Below are 22,432 nucleotides of genomic sequence, written 5' to 3'. Positions count from 1 at the left end.
CTCAGAGCATGGCATACTTTCAATACTTTATAGCTATCCACCAAGAATTCATATAAGCTTTTAAAAGTTTGTAACATTGGTCAGTGGAACCATCTATTTCTTGGCTATGATTTCTGGGGAAATGTTTTACTGTTAATTCTCTCTCATGAATTGTTATTGGCTCACTCACATTTTGACATCCTCATGGTTTAATTTTGGTAGCTTGTATGTATTCAGAAATTTATACATCTCTTTTAGGTTACCCAAGTTTATTGCGTATAATCGACTTTAATTGTCCCTAATAATTTTTAGAAAGTTCTCTATTTTGTTAGTTTGGTTCCCTCTTCTTATCTTAATTAATTTAGCCTGTAGTTTGCCAACTTTCCTGATGCTTCTTCATAAAGAAGCCATATCCCATTCTTTCACTGGTAACATACACACAAACATACTAATTTCTTCTGTTGTCTATGTTATATATTTCCTACTAATTTTAGATTTTACTTCTTGCTTTCCTAGGTTCTTGAATTGTACTTTTTTATTTTATTTTTTATTATTCTAATTTTCTATTTTTCTATCCTATTATTCTATTTTTAAATATTTATTTATTTATTATTTCTTTACACTACAGATTTTATTACCCCCTCCTTGGTCCACCCTCTGACTGTTCCACATCCCATATCTCTTCCCCATGCCCCTGTCTCCATGAGGATGTCTCTACCCTCCCTCCCCAGACCTCCAAAATCCCTGTGGCCTCGAGTCTCTTGAGGATTAGGTGCATCATCTCTGATTGAACACAAACCCGGCAGTCCTTTGCTGTATATGTTTTGGGGCCTCATATCAGCTGGTGTATACTGCCTGGTTGGTGTGCCAGTATCTGCGAGATCTTGGGGGTCCAGGTTAATTGAGACTGCTTGTCCTCCTACAGGGTCACCCTCCTCCTCAGCTTCTTTCTTTTTATGGGACACTTCACTTTTTTTAAATGTAAGTGTTCCTTGCCATACATTTTTCTATTCATGTTTATTTATAGATAGATAGATAGATAGAAGATATAGATATATACATATATACATAAATATATATGTATATATCGTGTTTTCTTTCTGTGATTCTATCAATGTCTTCAGAGTTTTTTAACCCTCATTTTGATTTCTTCACTGATCCACCAGTCATTTAAAATGTTTAATGTTTGATTTTTAAGTGTGAATATTTTAAGATTTCTTTTTTCCATTTCTAATTTTACTAGGTTGTGTTCAAAGAAGATGCACATTTTATTTCCATTTATTTTGAGTTTAGTGAGAGTTGTTTTATAGGTTATCATGTGGCTCCTCCTGGGTAGTATTCCATGTGATGACAAGAATTCTTATTCTTTAGATCCTGAATAAAACATTCTGTATGTGTATGTTAAGTCTATTTCTTCTACATCAAAGCTTTAATATGTTTTTAATTCTTTATTGGTTTTTGTTTGGAGTATCTGTTCACTGATAAGTGTGGGATATAGAAATTTCTAAGTGTTTTGTAGGAGGAGCTATAATCTTAGAGCTAATTATATTTTCTTTGTATAATTAGGGACTCTAGTATTCAGTGCAAAACTATATAATTACTAGTTTCTGTTGCTAATTCTATCCCTCTCATTTCATAGTAATTCTTCATTATTCTCTTGTATATTTTGCTTTAAATTTTATTACTGTTCTATTAACAGTTATTTTTATTTATGTGCCATGTCTTTTTCCATCCATTTGCTTTCTGGTCAGATGTTCCTCATAGACACTATCTTGTTGGACTTACTATTTTATTCTACTCAGCCAATCTGTCTCTTCCAATTATAATCAAGACTATTACTGATAAACAGACAAGCTTCTGTCATTCTGTTAATGTTTTATTTTTTGTATATACATTATATATTATATATTCCTGTAGCTTTCTTTTGTTGCTCATCTTTATGTTTTAGTTTTATATACTCTATATTCCTCCAATTCTTAGAGAACATGGCAGAAGAGGAGGTGGAAAGATTGTTAAGAGCCAAAAGGTCAGCAAACAACTTTTCTTGTTTTCTGAACTCTTGATGCAGTAATTCTTTATATGATCTTCCTGCAGGGTCAATCACACAGCACTGAATTGCCTGGTATTTGTTTGTCTTGCAAAATATTTCACCTTAACTTTTGGAGAATAGCCACATGATGTAATATTTTGCTTGTCTTTTTGTTTTATGGCTTTGAATATAGCATCTCATTTTCCTTTGAACTGTGAGCTTTTCTTAGTTTTGCTTTGTTTTGTTTTGTTTTGTTTTGGTTTGGTTTGGTTTGGTTTGGCTTTGGTTTTTGATGTTTGGTTGTTTTTTGAGAAGTCTGGTAATGAGTCAGTGAGGAGTCTTCATACTTGTTTCTCATTGATTTTTGAATTCTTTTTCTCTGATGGTCTTGACAGTTTGTCTGGGATATGATTCAGACAGAAATCTTGTTAGTTGAATTTACTAATGACATTGGAATTCATACATCTTGTCGTCTCCAAATATGTTCTCAGACGTGGGAAGATTCTAGAAATCATTTTCTTGAATGCATCTTCTGTTTAATTTCCTTTTTTTCCCCCTTGATGAACTGTCTATAGTAAAAACATTCATTTGTTTACTTAATGCTCACCCAAAAGCCTTGAAGACATTCTTTTAACATCTCAAAATTATTTTTTCCCTGTTTCTTTCCACTTGTTCCTTCTATCCATACCCCATCTTTTCTTCTTGTTTTTCTATTCCTCTTATCCTTGTCTGTCTCCTTTCTCTTTATTTAAAACTCATTTGATTATCTAAAAACATTTATCTTCAAACTTAGAAATTATTTCCTCAATTATTTCTGTTCTCAAAGCTCTAGATTATGTATACATATAAGTACATGCATACACACACATATACATGCATCTGTCCATTCTTGCATACATATATACATATACACCTACATATTATTGCTGAGTTTCTAAGCTCTAAAATTTATGTTTGGCCCCTTTCAAATTTTTATCTTTTTGCTGAATTTCTCATTCATATTTTAACTTGTCTTCCTGATTTTATTGATTTGTCTTATATTGTTAAAATAACTCTTGAATTCTTTGTCAGTCAAGTAATTGATTCAATTTTATTTGAGTTTGGCTGCTAGAGAGTTATTATATTGTTTCCTTTTTCACTATTCTTCTTTTTTTGGACAGGATTTCTCTGTGTAGCCCTGGCTGTCCTGGAACTCACTCTGTAGACCAGGCTGGCCTTGAACTCCACCTGCCTCTTCCTTCCAAGTGATGGAATTAAAGGCATGCACCACTACTGCCAGGCCTTTTTTCACTATTCTTATGTCCTTATATTTGTAATTTTGTATCGGGTAGATAAGTTTTCTCTCTAAGTTTTGTCAAGAATTGTTCACTTATTTGTTTGTTTTTTTTGTAAGAGACCTTCCTGGAGATATGTCTTGAATACTGCATGGATGTGTGGCATTGCCTTTGAAGTAAGGTAAATGTTTTAAGTATAACATCTATGTTGTTTCTTTATTTATAACCAGCTTTGGTTATATCTACAGATAGTTAAACACATAGACTTTGAAATTCTGAAATTACATCATTGTCTGAGATGTAGCTCCCAGTTGGGAAGCAAATTCATTAGCAGCTCAAGGTGTGCATGCCTAGCTATGGGTGGGATTTACCTGTAAATTTTTCTGGATTGTGTGATACTAGCACTATCCACTAGGATTAGTGTAACATGGCATGTCTAACAATGGAGTTGTGCAATTGTCCATAAAGAAGCTGAGACACACAAGAAGTGTCCAGTAGAGTACATACCATTCCTTCAGGGCTACATAGATGGCTATGGAGTTTCCTGGAGCCAAACTTCTTTTAGGCTGCTTTATGGGGCACAAATGTAGGATAGTGATCTGTGTCTCTGCTGCTAAGGACCATAGTAAGCTAATCTTCTAAAAACAGGATGTTTAGCTACTCCTTGAGGGCACAAAAGAATGGGCATGGAAACCTGGTTGCTCCCTAAAGAGTAGAGCAACTGTGGCACTTAGAAAAGGCTATTCAGTTACTCCCTGGAATTCAACATGAGTGAGCAATGTCATTCATCCATTTCCACTGAACTCCAGGCTCTACATGGGCTGCCTGGCTATAATCAGGGGCAGATGCATGTTACATGTGTACGTACAGGAAAGTAGGGAACATCTCCTGGCTATCCAAAAGCCTGGAGAAATTTGTTCATCTGCTCTGCAGTACCCAGGAACTTGGGATTTCATGATGACTCCCTGCAACACAATCTTAAGTGAGAAAGGCAGGATATAGGATGGCTTCAGTGTAATAACCAAGTAACCTTTGGACGGCATAGGAATTGTAAAGTTTGCCAGTTCCCCAGTGGTAAGAGCCTCAGGTGTCTTAGATATGACTAGGCCTTCTAAGGGTGTTCTGTTTTATCTTTCCCCATTGAGTGAAGTCCCACCTACTCCATGACTTTCGTAAATCCTTTCATCCAACCAAGTCTCTGGTATGTATAAGACACTCAGTAAATAGGTTCTAATCAAATGGTCAAATAATAAGTAAAAAACCAATAAGGCAATATGAGATATCTACTATCATGATTAAAACAATCCAGGGAGCAAAAGCTCTCTGATAATACTTAGAAGTCATGTGGCTTCTATAATGCTCATTCTGGTTTCTTGAATTATTAACACCATAAGATATCTTATTCATGTAAAAGTCTATTAGTTTCACTATTTAACATAATTTTTGTCTTGTTATCCATCAGTTTTGGGCAGGGACACTTACAGACTGTATCATGGGTTACTCTCAAGTCAATAAGAAATATGGTGTATAGAGGAGACAAATTGGAGAAACCATGGGTACAACACTGTGCTCATACATGTATGTTTATAAGTATGTAATTACATTCTCCTAAATCATTAATCATTGTCTTCTTCTCTGTGACATTTTTGGTTAAATGTATTTCATAATAAACAACAACAATACAAAATACTGTTATCTCTATACCTATGTACAGGATATCTGTAGGAAAGTAAAACACAGACTTCAGTAAGCTAAGTAATAGCACAGCAGTGAAAGGCAAAACAATTGTGTGAAGTAGATGAGCTAGTGTGATTTACAGAAAGCACTCTTCCAACCAGACCCCAAGCACAAAAGAAAAAGGTCATATTTCAGGACTCTGCCAGGTCCTTATTTAATGAATAAGATAGGATCCAGATTGTTGGACTGCAAAAATTGCATTTTTTTGCAATATATGTGCTCCAAATTCTTGGGCATATATTGAAGTTACTAAAAGACTGTTTTCAGTTACATATAGAAAGCTGCATATTCCCAAGGCATACATAGCAGTTTAGCTTAGAGATGAGATAAAAATTTGGAGGAACTCAAGTTCCCTAAGATGTAGGCTCCAAAATACAAAGCCATCTCTGAATCAGTTTTTTTCATTGCCATAATATCAATAGCTAATGGTTTTAGAAATCTCAGTGGATAAAAGACTTGCCTCTTAAACAAGTACATTTGAGTTCCTATTCCCCAGAACTTACATCTGCTTGTAATCCAACTGCTGGGTAGTAGATGGAGATAGGAAGATCCATGAAGCTTACTGACCAGCCCACATAACTTAATCAATCACCTTCAAGTTCAGTGAAAGAACCTGTCTTCAGTAAAAAGGGAGGAGAAGGGTAAAGAGATGGTTCAAAGGTTAAAAGTACTAACTATTCTTCCTTACAGCTTAAGTTGGTTCCCAGTACCTACAGGGGCAGTTCATGAGCATCTATAGCACCAGTTCTAGGAGAACTGACATCCTCTTCTGGCTTCTAAGAGTATTCATATTCATGGCATATACTCAGACAGTCAGACAGACACACAGACACACAGATATTTGTGTGTATGTGTGCACACACAACTATCAATTTCAGTATTATGAATATCACATTAAATTGTCTCTTCCTGTCCATTTTTATGACTGCAACTCAGCTTTTCAACCAAGTATATTTATTGTATAATAAGATTCTAATTTAGTGGCAGGAAAGATGGGTCAGCAGTGAGGAGTAGTGGCTGTTTTTCCAAGGAACCCATACTTAATTCTCAGCACTTGGATGGCAGCTCACAACTGTCTATAACTCCAGGTCCAGGGAACCTGACACCCTCAAGTATACCTACATGCAGTCAAAACACCAATAATTAAGCATTAATATTATTGCTCTATTTAGGGATGTCAACAAGTATTTTTCATAATCTCTTGGGGTAAGGGGAGGAGCAAAAAGGGAAGAGGACAAAACAAAAGAAGACAGAGACTTTACACAGTGACCTGAAGTCTAGGGAAGAGCTTTTCTGTGCACACAAGGAGCCTACTTTGCGATTTTTTACAAAAAAAAATTTGGTCCTTTGAGCAATAAGTTGCCTTTATTACCTAGAATTAGTGTACTTTACTACAAAGAAACGGCATGCAATGTTTCAATGCTCATGGCATGGTGATTGCACATAGACAAGATTTATGAGACATGTCTATGCGTATGATGTGCATTTCAGTAGTTCTTTTCACGAGAAGCATAAAGAACCTTGTTATTTCTCAAAGGTGGTAGGCATTATCTTTATCTAAGTTTTTAGTTCATGGTTCACAAACCTCCTCACTTTCTGTGATAGATGATTTGGTTCTATGCAATTTCTTGTAATTAGAAAACAGAAGAAGGAGGTGGTATGGAAAGGAATTAGCAGTCCAAGAACTTTATTCTACTCTTGGACATCTTCTTCCTCACCACCCCAGCTTTTAGTTCTGTGGAAAAATAATGAAATAAAACACACAAACAAACAAAAAACACATCCCCCCAAAAGTCCTCTGACCATTTGGAATGAACCCTGTAGTTTTCCTTCCAATGTTCACTTTTCCAAGCCTCCTTGCCTGTGTCATGATTCTCACTGAAAAACTGAGGTGAGCTTTGCAATTTAGAGTGTAGTATTACTCTGGTTATCTAGAGAAGAAATTTCAGAATTCTCATAAATACAGTTAGGAAGGAGAAGCAGGAGGATCAAATGGTTAAGGCAATCTTTGGTATGGTAATTTGTCTGAAAATGGGTCCCATGGGCTCACATATTTGAATGTTTGGTTAGTGGAACTGTTTGGGAAGGATTAGGATGTATACCTTTGTTGGAAGATGTATGTCACTAAAGATGGCCTTAAAATGCAAAAGCCCACAGCATTCCCAGTTCGCTCTCTCTGCCTCTTGCTTCTGATCATGATATAAGCTCTCAGTTCTTGCCCCAGTACCTTGTCTTCCTGCCTCCTACCATGATCCCATTATGATGGTCATGGACTCTAACCCATGGGCACTGACTACTCCAAATAGACACTGTTGTGTTGCATTGATCATTAAGTCTTATCACAATAATAGAAAAGTATATAAGAACTATGCTACATGGGTCTCTTTTCAAATAGAAGGAATCTTCAAAAATCTCATAAATAGAAACAACTGACAAAATATATAAAGGATGAAAACAGAAGCTCTATAAAAGACTCAGAGATTAGGTTTTTTGTTTTGTTTGTTTTTCTTGTATTTCGTTTGCTTTTTGTATTAGATATTTTCTTTATTTACATTTCAAATGTTATCTATTTTTCTGGTTTCCCCTCTGAAAATCCCCTATCCCTTTCCTCCTCCCACTGCTGACCAATCCACCCACTCCCACTTCCTGGCCCAGGCATTCCCCTATACTGGGGCATAGAACCTTCACAGGACCAAGGGCCTCTCCTCCCATTGATGACCGACTAGGCCATCCTCTGCTATGTATGCAGCTAGAGCCATAAATCCTACCATGTGTTTCCTATGATTAATGGTTTAGTCCCAGGGAGTTCTGGGGGGTACTGGTTGGTTCATATTGTTGTTACTCCTATGGGGCTGCAAACCCCTTCAACTCCTTGGGTACTATCTCTAGCTTTTTCCTACTTGTCTGTTATGTTTTTCTCTGTTCTTATGGCCACCCTGCCATTGTTCATGGTCCAAATAAAACTAATGATCAAAATTAATTATTGATGGAAATTGTTGGCAGAGTACTTCTCACCAGCCTCTCCAGGAATTGCTGACATGTTGCAGGTGATCCATCTTTATCACTGGAGGATTCACAGAACTAAGATAGAGTCTCACAAAGAGTTTTAGGGTGAAATTATTATAAATATAATGGGAAGGTAAATGTGGGAGCTGCTGTGAGTGTCATCTTCAGAAAATACCCCCGTGGTTCCTTCCATCTTTCCAATTTATCCACATTCCACTAGTCCTTCAAGGAAGAGAGTTTATCTTTAATTCCTTCTTGAGGCTTTTCCAAATAGTCCAGGTCACAGAACAATCCAGTGACAAGAACAGGAGGTATAATGCTACACAGAACTTACAAATGTTATAAAACTCATACTAGGCAGGTGCTTCTTACGTTAAGTATGAATGAGAGTCATCCAGAAAGTCGACTGATATGAAAATTTCCCAGAGTTTTGACTCACTGGTATTGGATTGGCCTCTGGGTCTGCATTATGAACAGTTTTATCCTGATGTTAATGCTGAGGATGGTGCCTGACACAGCTTGAGTTCAGCTACATGGGTTGGCATAGTGCACAGTGTCATAAGACGAGGATGCTAAGGGAATCCATCTCAGAGAACTGTCAAACGATTTATAGTACTCAGAATATTTTGTTTTTTCTGTTTGATAATACTAAACATGGAAATAATTCATCTTCTTTTCCAGTTCTTAACAAGAGTAAGTCAATGTTTGAGAGAAGGTATAGCATTAAAACTATGATTAAATATGTGCTAAAACGTATTTATAAGTAGAAATAGTATGCTGTGGTTCTCCAGTTAATTTCCAAGCCACTTCAGCAAAGTGTGACATTACCACTTGATGCTTTGTACACAGCAAGCACTTTAAGTTGTCTGCAGAGAGGCAGTGATGCCTCAAAGTTCAGAATTGAGATCTCACATCTGTATTCATATGGAATATTTGGCTCTTGCCTAATATTGCAGACTGAATTCAGGATTTCACATAGTATAGGTAAATATGCTATCAAAAGCTACAGTCTTAGATCTTTTTTTAAACTTTAATTGTTTTCAAACTTTATTTGTTTTTCTTTTTTATTATTAGATATTTTCTTTATTTACATTTCAAATATTATCCCCTTTCCTGATTTCCCCTCTGAAAACCCTGTAGGGTCTCTCACTAAGTCAGTGTCCTCTAATCTACCTTTCTCCACTAATCTCAGCTCCTGAGTAGTTGGAATTACAGGTATGTGCCACCAAATTATGAGTACCACCTAAGTTCGAATCATAGCTCTGTCACAATGTAGGTGATGTCAAATTTGTTATCTGGCCTTTTCTTTCCTCAGATTCCTCCTCTCAAATCAGGGGGTGAATTTATTTATTTTTCTCAGCTGATGTCTTAGTTGGTATTCTATTGCTGTCAGAAAAACCATGTCCATGGCAACTTTTATAAAAGAAAGCACTTAATTGGGGCTGGCTTACATTTTCTGAGGTTTAGTCCATTGTCAACATGACAGGGAGATTGATGACAGGCAGGCAGACATGGTGTTGAAGAAGTAGCTCAGAGTTTTACATCTAGACCCATAGGCAGCTAGAAAAGCAAGAGCTACTGGGCCTAGCTTGAACTTCTAAAATCCCCAAGTCCTACCCCAGAGGCACACTTTCTCCAACAAAGCCACACCTACTCCAACAAAGCCACACTTCCTAATCCTTCTCAAGTAGTGCCATCCCCTGATTACTAAGCGTTCAAATTCAAATATGTGAGCCAATGAGGAACATTCTTATCCAACCACCACAAGGCAAGTTCATTATATTAAGCAAGGAGCAAGGCATTATGTGCAGAACATTTGGAAGTGTGCGTTATACACAGAAATATGTAGGAATCAGTACTAGTAAATTCAATGTGTGATTTCTTCTAATAAAAATACTGAATATCTTTAAAAAATAATAAAATCTGAATGTTGAGAATTTATAAAATGTTTTGCTAAAGTTGGTTTTTATTTACAAGTATTTCTGTAGGTTTCTATTTTCTGGGATTTGTTATTCACATACAGCTTAAGTGTCAGTTATTGATATACATTTTAAAAGAATTATAAATGTGTTGTCTCCTTCAAGACTCTGTTAGCGGCCAGGGGTCAAAGGCGATTCTTATCATCGTTCCCTCACCGTAGTATACAGCCACTCATTGAACTATTCAGCTTTCCTCAACACATGTGTTGAACAAATAGGAAAACATGGCCTTGTCACATGACTAAAATAGAAAACTGGTAGAACAACTACTGTATAACTATATCTCGTGGAAGGTCAAGATATGTTCACCATCCTAGAATATTCTTCAGTAGTGCTTTATAACTCTGTTCTTACTAACATATAACATATTTTATCATAAGAATTTTATATATTCCATATGCTGGGAAGATTTATGGGTTCCCAGAAAATCTGCTATTGATTTATTGAGATCTCCTCACATCTATGTGACCTTGAGGACATTTGCCAAAATCTAAGCCTCAATTTTCAGAATTGAAATCAGATGACTCTTGATCATGTCACTATGAATTGTTGTAGTAAAGATGGCATTTTGTAATGTTTACATTCTACTTAAAGTAGATATTAAATTCAATTAATTAGCTACATTTTCTGTTTTGGAAGGGTTACTTTGGTGAGTAACATCATGGCTGCACTTTGAAAATTTTTCTTAAAATAAGATATGTATAAATTTAGGAGGTCGGTAATAGTTAATTTTCAATTTTAGCTCATTGTTGACTACAGATCTTTTTATTGAATAGCTCCAAACTACTCAGTGTTAGGTTTCCTAGACTTTTCCTGGAAAATATGACAAAAGCTGTTATTTCCTAGTTTGGGACTTGGTAAAATTGCACAGTCAGCTGGGGACCAGACTCTGAGTAGATAAACTGTAATGGAAATTGTATATTCAAACTAGAAAAGTGTCTGGGGAGCCTCAGGCATGGTGCTAGAAACATTAAAAGATGTGGCTATTCCTGAAAAACCAGTCAAACAGAGAAAGAGAGGAGGTTCATATTCTGGAAAAAAATTAGCTCCTATCCTTGCTCTGCCTTGTCTCCACTCATCTCTTGCCTTGTGTCTCCTGCTAGGGTCTGTTATTAATTATATTCTAATATAAACAGCTGACTTAGGGGTCTTGGGAATACCCCTGCATTAGCAGATCTTTCCATGGTGGACATCAGAGCGCAGGCTGGGGTGGGAGTCAGGGGAAAACAGTATGCAAAACCAAACATGTCTATATGCTTCCATTATTTATATTTCACATACCATTGATTAGCACGTTAGTTTGACCCTGATACAGGTAAAAGGGTTCACCTTTCAGTTTTGTTAAAGAGGAGTCAACAATCTCACTTTTTATTTGATGCACTAAGATTGATGACAAATACTTAGTTTGCCTTTTAAATTAATCTGAGATTTTTACATGTCATTCCAACAAATCACCTCAGGAGACATGTAAGGGTAAAAATCAGGCATGTGTATGGTTATCACTCAGTGAACTCTCAATGCATGTTAGGTTCTGCATAATGTGGCAAATTACAGCAACAGCATTTCAAAACCAGTGTAATGGACTTCAATTTATTAAGGGAACTCCGATATTTCAGTTAGGTTAAGGAAGTTTCCAAGGTCAAACAGCTGACAAGTGTGGTGTGAATTGCAGCCCCGAGAAGCTTCAGACACTGTGTGCTGATGTTCAATCTGCAAAAGCACAGTGTGGTTCTTATCCATTCTTTCTACAGTGTTCTGTGTTTTCTCATTGCCTGAATGAATGATCACCACCTGTTTTGTTGTTTAGATGCCATGACAGCACTGTGTACAAAACTCATTGATTCTATGTACAGTAACAGATTCACTATGATCCTCCCTAGGAAGGTAAACCATACTTCTATGAAAGAAAATTTCATCTAGAATAGTGTGCAAAGCAAAATTTGTGCCTCAGATCAGGACCTTTTGGAAGATTTCTTCCAGTAACTATATTCTTATCATGTAGATATATAGAAGATAAATGATAGATGATGATAGATAGTTTGACAGACAGATAGATATAGATAGATAGGTAGTTGGTAGGTAGATAATAGATGGGTAACAGGTTTATAGAACATAAATAGATGACTGATGGATAGATAGGTACTTAATAAATTGGTAGGTATATAATAGATAGATAGATAGATAGATAGATAGATAGATAGATAGAGTTTTGACAGAACATACTTTCAGAACACTTGGTCTAGAATGGTTCCATACTGACATTGTGATGTAGATGAAATGATGATTGTTTCAGTTGTATCAGAAATTGCTTATGTGATATATTTCTTTTTCTTAATTTAAATGTATTTCTTCAATAACAACCTTAGGTTAATCCCCTATGGCATATGAGAGTATCTATCTAAAATTAGTACTATGATATTTAATTCTCTTGATTTTGATCACATTGGTGGCCATTTGTCTTTTGTGAAACTTTGTCCTCGAATTTCTCTAAAAATTATCGACTTTTGATTTTCCTCTGATTTCTTTTTCTTTTTCTTTCTTTCTTCCTTCCTTTCTTTTCTTTTCTTTTTTTTGTTGAAGTTTTCATTCATGTACAGTGAGTTTTGGTCAGGTCCATCACTCACTCCCCCTCCGACTGGCATGATATTCTGTCCTAAGCATGCTTGTAAAAACCCTCTGCACTTGTTCTCCCTCATTACTGTCAGTAGAAGCCATAGTTAAGGCCATTGCTGGGATGTGACTCACCATACTTCTGCGGCATTGGAATAGTTTTAGACTTGTCCTTAGTAGACTTCTAGGATTGAAAGTAGACAGATAGCCTCAAAAGTAAAAATGTTCACCACTCAAGCCTGAGGACCCATGATTGAGTCTTTTTGTTTCCTGACCACAAAGTTGATAGAAAGAAGCAACTCTCTTGCTTGTCACCGATCTCTACAGAGCACACACACACACACACACACACACACACACACACACGGAAACTTAAAATTAAATAATTAATTTTTAATCAAAAAGTTGAATTTTAAATCAAAATAATGAGAGAACCTAAGTAAGTGCATCCCTTGTTAAGTTTGCAGGGTGTATGCAAAATAACTGCTCAGGAATGCTTTAGCCTTCTGTCTCCAGGATGATTTCCATTACACATTTGTGCGTATGCCTAGTGATGAGCTTCATGGAATAGATATTTTACTCTTGCATCTCCGTGAAGACTCAGAAGCAGCTCTTCCCTTCTGCCCAGCTCCCTGTGTGTGGGCTTCTTGCGTGGTTTCCTTCTCCTGACATGTTTTCTACCATTAACAATGAGGTTTTGTTTTTACTCACCCAGCAGATGATGAGTGTGATTAATTAGCCCAATTGATTTGTAGCAGGAGGATGGGATATGGGAAAATTACTGCCATGTCAGACTGCCCCGTTTGTGATGGGAAGCATTTCTTAGGAGGTAAGAGGTTTTAAGTAAGTAAAATATATTTGTAACATAAAAGTTACTTCAAAAATCATGTGACTCAAGGACTGTGTTGAGAATGTCCTGGTAACAATGAAAGAGACATTTTCATTTAAACAATCCTTTAGATGTTGTCAGTGATTAGATTAGTTTAATCTGCACCTTGCAAGAGAACATCCTGTGCTGTTCTGTTTTGTTTTTTTGTTTTTTATTTCAGCTTAACACAAACCTAGGAAGAAGAACCTCCTCTGAGTAAGCACTACCTCCCTCAGGTCGCCTGAAGCAAGTCTGTGTGGCATTTACATGATTAATAGTTGATATCAGAGGACCCAGCTCACTGTGGGTTGGAACAACTCTTAGGAGGTGCTATACGAAAGGGCTGGGCAAGCCATGGGGAGAGAGTCAATACCATCACTCCTCTATGGTTTCTGCTTTAGATCCTGTCTCCAGGTTCCTGCCTAGAATTCCTGCCCTGAAATCTTTGCTTAGTGATGGAGGGTGACCTGAGAGGTGTAAGATGAAGGAAATCCTTTTCACTTGGAGTTGGTTTTGGTCACCATCTTTTATCTGTACCTAACTAGGAAAGAGAGGTAGGGAAAAAAAATGTATCAATTGCCCATTTGCTTAAAACAAAACAAAATCTTTTTTTCTTATACACACAACAGAAAATATCACTCTTCAAGCAACTATTAAAATTAGAAACCAAGTAAAATGATGGGAAAACTAACTGAATTCCATGGAGGCATTATAAAAAAAAAATCAGAAGCATGCTTCAGTTGCTGTAGACCTTTGAACCTCTCCAGGATGATTGTGTCATGTTTCAAAGACAACTTGGAATTATCAATTAATTTTACAGGTCAATGGGGTTGTTCTCAATTTTAAAAAGAAACTATAAATAAATGTGAAAAACTCAGCAGGCAGAACATATTTGATTTTAGTAATCTCAGACAGACACTTAAAAGTTAAAATTAAGTTGCACACAACTTTCTCATGGCATCAGCAAAGAAAATTGATGGAAATACAAATTAGAAATAATGATAAAAATGTTATTCTATTTTGAAGAAATACCCAGCCAAGACATACAGGGATTGATGTTAGCTATAGTCGTGTTTAATATCCACATTAATCACCTAGAAATGAGGGTAAACAATATGTTAATGAAATTTGCAGATGGTGCTAAATTGAAGAGTACTAAGTTAGCAGGCATAGCAACTAGGCAGATAAATTATTTTGATGATATACATCTAAGAAAAAGAATGACCTTTACTTTAAAAATCAGGCTAACGCAATGGGTTTAAACAGCAATTTTAAAACTTTATTCAGCATAAGAGGGGAGCAAGGTATATATAATAGCAGGAATGATGGCTACTCCCAGCAGAGTTCACCACAGTAATGTGTGAGGGCATAGGAACTAATATAGTGTTTAAGCATTGGAAATGTTACTTTCTCAATTTATAACAAGAAGAGGAAACTATTTCTCTATGTAGTTCTAGCAAAATAAATATTTATATATTGGAAAATATTTGATGTTTACCATTATGCCAAGATATGGCTAGTACTAAATATGTCTGAAATAAAATGGTTAGTAAGGTTGATTAAGAAGTGAGCCAAGAAGTGAAGTACTTGATGACAGGAGCGTGGTATGGATGGCCCCTGAGAGGCTCTGCCAGAGTCTGACCAATACAGATGTGAATGCTTGCAGCCCCACACCAGACTGAGCAGGGGGACTACAATGGAGGACTTAGGGCAAGGACTGAAGGAGTTTGCAACCCCATAGGAAGATCAACAGTATCAACCAAACAGACCCCTGAGAGCTCACAGGAACTAAACCACCAACCAAAAAGTACATATGGAGGGACCCATGGTTCCAGCAGCTTATGTAGCAGAGGATTGCCTTGTCTGGCATCAGTGGGAGGGGAGGCCCTTGGTCCTATGGAGGCTCGATGCCCTAGTGTAGGGGAATGCTAGGACTGTGAGGTAGGATTGGGTAGGTCAATGAGGGAGTTCCCTCATAGAAGCAGGGAGAAGGGATATAGGGTAAGGAATTTCTGAAGGGGAACCCAGGAAGGGGATAATATTTGAAATGTAAATCAATAAAATAAACAGTAAAAAAGAACTGAGTCTGATAAACTTCTAAAAAATTAAAATAATAATTTTGTACTTTGCAAACCATGGCAAAAGGATCATGAAAGAAGTATGGAGTAATATTCTTCACTTTGCTTTGAGTGGTCAGCATAAGATGGTTTTTGTTATTTTTATTGAAGTCACAACCACAATATTTCTGATAGGATGCTAAGTAAGCAGTTGCATATAATTATGTCTATGTAATCAATTAGTATGTCTCATGTCATGTGAATAGCAGAAGTGTTGAAATAAGAATCAATACCACATCAATAATTGCAAAATAGTCAAACAATGGTTTCAAAGGATCCATGGCAATCCATTTTTCAGCATAGGTAGATGGGGTTTTCGCATGTAGTTAGGGATGAAAGAACAGAGTCATTGAGGGTAGAGTTACCTCTCTGGTGAAAGACCAGAGGAAGCAACAGCACCAGGTATTTATTTCTTGATCCTTCAAAAACATTGCATGTTTAATGCCATTCCCAGGAAGGAATTTATGGGCAAAGGATTTATTTACTTATTAGTGTACTTTTAGTTCTGGGTAGAAGAGGCATGTTTCAAACTGCTATATCCCATAGTTGTAGAAATAAGTATTCTGTTTCTGTCATATACTTTTTTAAAGTATGTATATTTTTAATTACTCTTCACAGGAAGAATAATTTGAAAGCATGTTCTTACCTGAATTGATGTTAAGATACTTTGTTGTTTTTATTTATTATAGTCTGGGTTTTGCAACAAGGACATCATCAGTAAAGGTAAAAGTTCCCACAAGTCGCTCAAGTGAGCGTCTGAGCCACAGCCATCCTCTTCCTCCTCCACCTGCTTTTCTCCTGAGCTGTAGACAGAGGGGAGCTCACTCACACTGCAGGGTAAACAGAGCACTTGGCCAGCTGTAGAACACTGTGTGCTGGGTTACAGTGTTTTGTTCTTTAAAATATTTGGAGAGAAGCAAACGTAATATGCCCCTAAAAACGAACAACAACAACAAAACAGGGATATGAGGAACTGCTGTAGTGTTTGATGTTCTATAAGGATTGTTATCAATCTTTTCCAATATTTATTGTGCTATCTTTGGCCATTTTTCTCCAACACACCACACACACACACACACACACACACACACACACACACACTCCATGGATCAACTCCGTAAAAAAAGAGTGCCAGTATGAAAAAGTTAGAGGAAGGGCTGAAGGAGCTGAAGAGGATTGCAACCCCATGGGAAGAACAACAGTGTGAAGTAACCCACAACACTCAGAGCTCCCAGAGACTAAGCCAAAAACCAAGAAGCATACATGGGCTGGTTCATGGCCCCTGGCCTCAGTGGGAAGGATGTGCTTAATCCTGTGGAAACTTGATGCCCCAGAAAGAGAGATGCTGGTGGTGGTGAGGTGGGGTGAGTGTGTGAATGAGGGAGCAGAAAGGGGGTAGGGGGTGAAGAACTCTGAGAGGAGGGTGCAAGAAGGGGGCAACTTTTAGAATGTAAATAAATAAAATAATTTAATAATAATAACAAAGAACAGGGCGTTTTACTTTCCCAACATGTTACACACATTCGATTTCTCCTTCTTTTCAGAAGTATTTGGTGGTCATTCTGGGTACAATCCAAATGTTCCTTTCTCAGCCAAACTTCACAATATTGTTTTTATTAGTGTCAGTAGTCCTTATTTGGTCCTTTTAAAATTACATATTAATTATATAAAAACACCAATGAGGCTTATCTTGATACCCCAAGCTGTGCATCCAGCATGTGCTCTTCCCACCTTCTACCCAGGCCCTTGTCTTCTTCCCTCGGCATCATTTCCAATCTTTAAAATTTCTTCTTTTTAAAAATTCCTCCTTCCCTCACTTCTAATAAGCACTCTTCCATTCAATGCTTTGACAAGGTTGACATTGGTTTCACCAGCTGGGCAAGAATATGTGATATTTGTCTGTTTGTTTCTGCCTTTCTTTTAAAGTAGAAGTTATCTTACCGTCCCATCTGGTTGCTACAAAGGACAGGATTCCGTTTTTAGAGCAGACTACTATTCTACAGTGTAAATATACCACAGTTTAGCCACTCACTGTTGACAAGAGATGGAAACGGCTCCGTATTCAACTCTTGTACACAGCGTAAACAGGTGAGTGAAAGCATTGTCTTTGCTGTATAGATTTCATTTCCCAGATCATGGAATTAGTGGGTGCCTATAATCCTAGCACTAGGGAGACTGAAGCTTCATTATTAGTTATGGAAAGGCCTGGGCTATACAATGATTTCCGGATCTGCCTGGTTTATATAGTGAGACTTTAGTTCAAATTGCAAACAGGGGTGGGTGGAGGAGTTAAGCACAGAGGGAGAGAGGAGGAAGGGAGAAATGGGGGATGCTCTGTTTTCCTTTGCATTGGAACTTATGAAAATTCTCCATACTGTCACCCCTTTTAACTGTAATAATTCAAGTGCCATGATATCTTTTACCAATTTTGATTACATTCCCATGATTATTGATTTTGGAGGGTTATTTTTTCAGTGTTTGTTGGTCCCTTGTATTTATCCTTTTGAGACATGTCTACTTAGTTCTTTATTTAGTTTTTCTTAGTTTTCTTATCTTGTTGTTGACCACTTTTTTTCAGTTTCTCATATATTCTGGATGTCATTCCAGGACATGTCTTTTGCAAGCATGTTCTCCTGGTCTAGAAGTTGACTGTTGGTCCTGTTGACCGTGGATTTTACAGGACAGAAGATTCTTAGTTTTATGTCTTCCATGTTTATTTGTGTTGCCTGCGTTCTGTGGTCCTAAAGAGAAACTCATTGTCTAGATCAATGTCTTGAACTGCTTCCTCTACATCCTCTTGTAGCAATACTAGAATCTCATAATGAAGATTTATAGTCATCTTTTCTTAAGTATCTCCTGTGCTCACTCTCGATAATAAATCATGAACTATAATCTTTATGTATGGTCTTTTTCTTTATAACAATGCCTGGAAGTAAACCTTGTTTTCTCTATGAATAACTGGATAATACTCTATGAACTGTGTTCTTTATGTACTGTCCTTTTCTTTGTAATAATGTCTGGAAGAAGACCTTGTTCTCTCAATGAATAACTTTAAACCCGGATAAACTGGGAAGTATAGCCAGAGTCCTGTGACAGTTGACAAAGTCTCACTTGTTTGCTCTTTCACTGGACTGTCTTACCCCCATCTGTATTTACTGAGCATTGCCCTTATAATTGTGATTAGTAACTTTGGGGTTTGTGATAAGCCAGTGTATCACTAGCTTTTGGAATCAGGGTATAGAGTCATAGTGCTTTCTTTTAATTCTAGTTTTCGACTCATTAGCTGTATATCTTTGAGCGATTTATTCATCTTCCTTTTAGGCCAGTTTCTCCACTTGAAATCATGAGTACAATTCCTGCTTTGTAACATGGTTCTGGGGATTAAATGAGTTAATAAATACCATGCCATTCCCCCATTTCAAGTATTCCATATCTGCCATATCTGCTAGCTATGATTACTGTGCTATGTAGTCTGTGAACTCCTTAGAGTCAGAATCATGCCTATTCACCCTCTCGTCTCCTCTAGCCAGCACAGTGTCTTGCACATCCTATCGATGTAACATTTCAAAAAATATCTTCATGACAATACTGAGTTGGTACATGAAGAGGGGGGGAAGGGCACAGAGAAGAGCCCCGCATATGACACCAATATGTGGTCATTACGAGTTACATATTCCTGACAGGGAGGGGGGAGGTGAAAGAACCTGTCATCCGTGGTGGACTCCAGCAATCTGTAATTGCACTCTTCCAGCTGGGAAGCTATGATATATGATGCAGAACCAATTTCCCCTTGCAAAGGGGACAGGCGAGATAGGAGAAGCTCTGAGAGCTCTGAAGGCATGCTAAGGTATCAGGAACTGCTCCCCAGCAGCTGCTAGTGTTCCTCTGCTCTCTTGGCTCCGAGCTGCCAATTCAGCTTCTTCATGCTGTGTCTAGGCTTGCTATGCAGTGTTGTTCCTGGTACATACAGTGGTGAAAAAATAAATCCTGGGAGGAGGGATCTGCTTCAGTGATTAAGGTTGACGGACACCGTAATGTGCTATGCTCTCCTGCTCGCTATTGTTCTGACCCTTTCTGTTTCTATACATTTCCTGAATTCTGGCCACTGTCCAAGAATTTCATATTTCTCCCATTCTCCAGTCCTGTAAATAGCCCCCCCCAGTCTTTGTTCCCTCTGCTCTGTTCTCCTAGCTCTTGCCTATGGCTGCCTTTTGAGCACACTGACATATGCTATTTATCTTCGTCTTGTTTCATTCTTGGTGGCATTACCTGCTCTGACCTTGTGTCCAGCCCTAGAGTCCTGGGGAGCAGCATAGCTGTAAGGAGGTAAATTAGTGCCTCATATCAAGTTAAGAATTTTCTTAGTTTGTTTCTTTGGGAGATGAGCTTTCTAGAATAATAGATGACAGACACAAAAGAGGGAGTTGGAACAAACTCTGTTTTGCCCACCCATGCTATCAGCCCTGCTACTTATCTGTGTGAAGCCTAGTTTTTCTATAGATATAAAATGAGGTATACAAGAAAGCTCGTGGGAATATTGTTTTGAATATTTAACTAATTAATGCATGAAAAACTAGTACCAACATAATCCTTATTAAAAACAAATTCCCACTGGTTTAGCGATGAATCATTGATAAAAAGAAGTCTCAAAAATTAAAACTCAGGGCAGAAAGATGACTCAGTGTTTAGGAGTGTTTCTCTCATAGAGGACTCCAGTTTAGTGTCCTGCACCTATGTCAGGTGCCTCACAACAGCCTGTAACTACAGTTCTGGGGGCCCTGACACTATCCCCTGGACTCCTAGAGTACCTTCATATATGTGCACATACCATACCTGGACATATACAAATAGACACAAGATGAAAGTAAATTTTTCAAAAATAAAAATTTAAAGCTATAGTTATTGAAGTATCTTATTCTAGACTAAGAAACTATCTTCAATATCCTGTTGTCATTAAGAGATAACCAAACTTTGAGCAGAGAGGAATATTTATAATCTGTCACTAAGCAATTGAAAGGATTCTTTATTTTCCTGGCTCCAAATGAGTTTTGCCCAGTTTTCTTAATTGTATTTTTGAAGTCTTTAAGTTAACTTATTTAGCCATCCAAAAATCCATCCTTACAGAAACTACTTCCTGCCATGTGCCAGATTCCTTCCAGAGCTCTGGATGTTTTTAGAATGGACATCAGCCCATCTTTATGATCTTGCATTTGTTTCTTGCTTGCTGCTTCTCACATCAGCCTAAGTTTCTGTTTCTATTCTTAGAACTGCATTTATGTGGAGCTGGAGAGATGAGAGATGGCTTAATTATTTGAGATCTTGTACTGCTCTCCCAGAAGATACACAAAAGACAGCTCACAACTACCTGTAACTCAGTTGGCTTCAAGTGGAGCTGATACTTCCTTTGTAAGCACCTGCAATCATCTTCACACATGCACACATGCATGCACACATGCACACACACACACACAGTTTAAATGCATCCATGTACCTGTATATCGAGATGTAAGCAGCAATAATTTTTTAGGAAAGAATCTTGAAGCGTCTAGGACTGAGTCACATAACTAAATCCTTTTTTTTTTTTTTAATCAAAATTCCACAGGCAAGTCTTTAGATAAACATGCTCGGCCCACATCCATTGGGGACTCTCCTTGATTATCTCTTGTTTATCTCATTTTGCCTTTTGATTTCTCTCTTACTTATTAGCATATCTAGGTACACATAAGAATGTTGAGCTAAGTGAAAACCCGAAGAAAGATATCTGCAAACTTGCACAAGAGCAATGGCTGTCTTTTAAACCTTAGTGGAAATGCAACATTTGGTAGGTTCTCAATAATTGTGTTGATAATCACTCTAACAGCCAAACGATATACTTGAAGGGTCTGCTGCAAAGTGTTGATTATTAAAAAAGAAATGTTATGAGCCCTTTCTCTTCCAGTTCCAGGCAGTGTGGGATCCATGGGTTACCGTTCAGACATGGCCAAGTCCAAGAACCACACCACGCACAACTAGATCCACAAATGGTGACAGAAATGGCATCAGGAAATCCGGGTCACAAAGACACAAGTCTCTGAAGAGGCTTAACCCCAAGTTCCTGGGGAACATGCACTTTGCCAAGAAGCCCAACAAGAAAGGTCTGGAAAAGATGCAGGCCAACAATGCAAAGGCAGTGAGTTCGAGCACAGAGGCCATCAGGGCCTTTATGAAGCCTCAGGCCATCAAGCCCAAGATGCCAAAGGGGCTGCAATCTCAGACGTCTGGCTTTCAACCATCACTCCAAGCTTGGGAAGCAGAAGCAGATTCGAAGCTACATGGCCAAGGAAAGTAGGCTCTGCCAACCAAAGCCCAAGGTTCAAACCAAGGCAGAGGCCATAGCTCCAGCTAAGGCTCAGGCTTCAGCTCTAGCTCATGCTCCCAGAGGTACTCAGGCCCCTGGGAAGGCCCCATGGAAAAGGCTCCTGCCAACCTGAAGACAGATGAACTGTTGTGACACACCTACCTACACACTGTTTGCAGATGACCAGTGTTCTATGCTATTTTTACAAATAATCTTGAGATAAGATCTGTTAAAAAATATTATGAGGAAGAACATTCACCTTCACTTCCTCCAACAAGGACACACTTCCTATAACAAGGCCACACCTACTCCAACAAGACCACATCTCCTAATAGTTCCACTTCCTGGGCCAAGCATATTCAAACCACTACAGTCCCTTTCAGCATTTCAACCATAGGGAGTTTTCTTTTCTCTCCTTCTCTTTTCTTTTCTTTTCCTTTCTTTTTTTAACAGTAAATAAGTAACTTTTTAATTTAAGAATAAAAATGAACAAACC

General features: G+C 37.6%; 1 pseudogene; it reads left to right on the top strand.

Annotated features, from left to right (window-relative positions):
• The first annotated feature begins 21,575 nt into the window (after positions 1-21,575).
• On the top strand, positions 21,576-22,069 carry LOC147005442 (large ribosomal subunit protein eL29 pseudogene; annotated as a pseudogene).
• The last annotated feature ends 363 nt before the right edge of the window (positions 22,070-22,432 follow it).

Source organism: Mus caroli, unplaced genomic scaffold (assembly GCF_978045245.1).
Source record: "Mus caroli unplaced genomic scaffold, Mus_caroli_1 scaffold_3, whole genome shotgun sequence".
Taxonomy (NCBI): domain Eukaryota; kingdom Metazoa; phylum Chordata; class Mammalia; order Rodentia; family Muridae; genus Mus; species Mus caroli.
The sequence above is the reverse complement of the archived record's forward strand: the minus strand, read 5'-3'. Positions and strand labels throughout refer to the sequence as shown.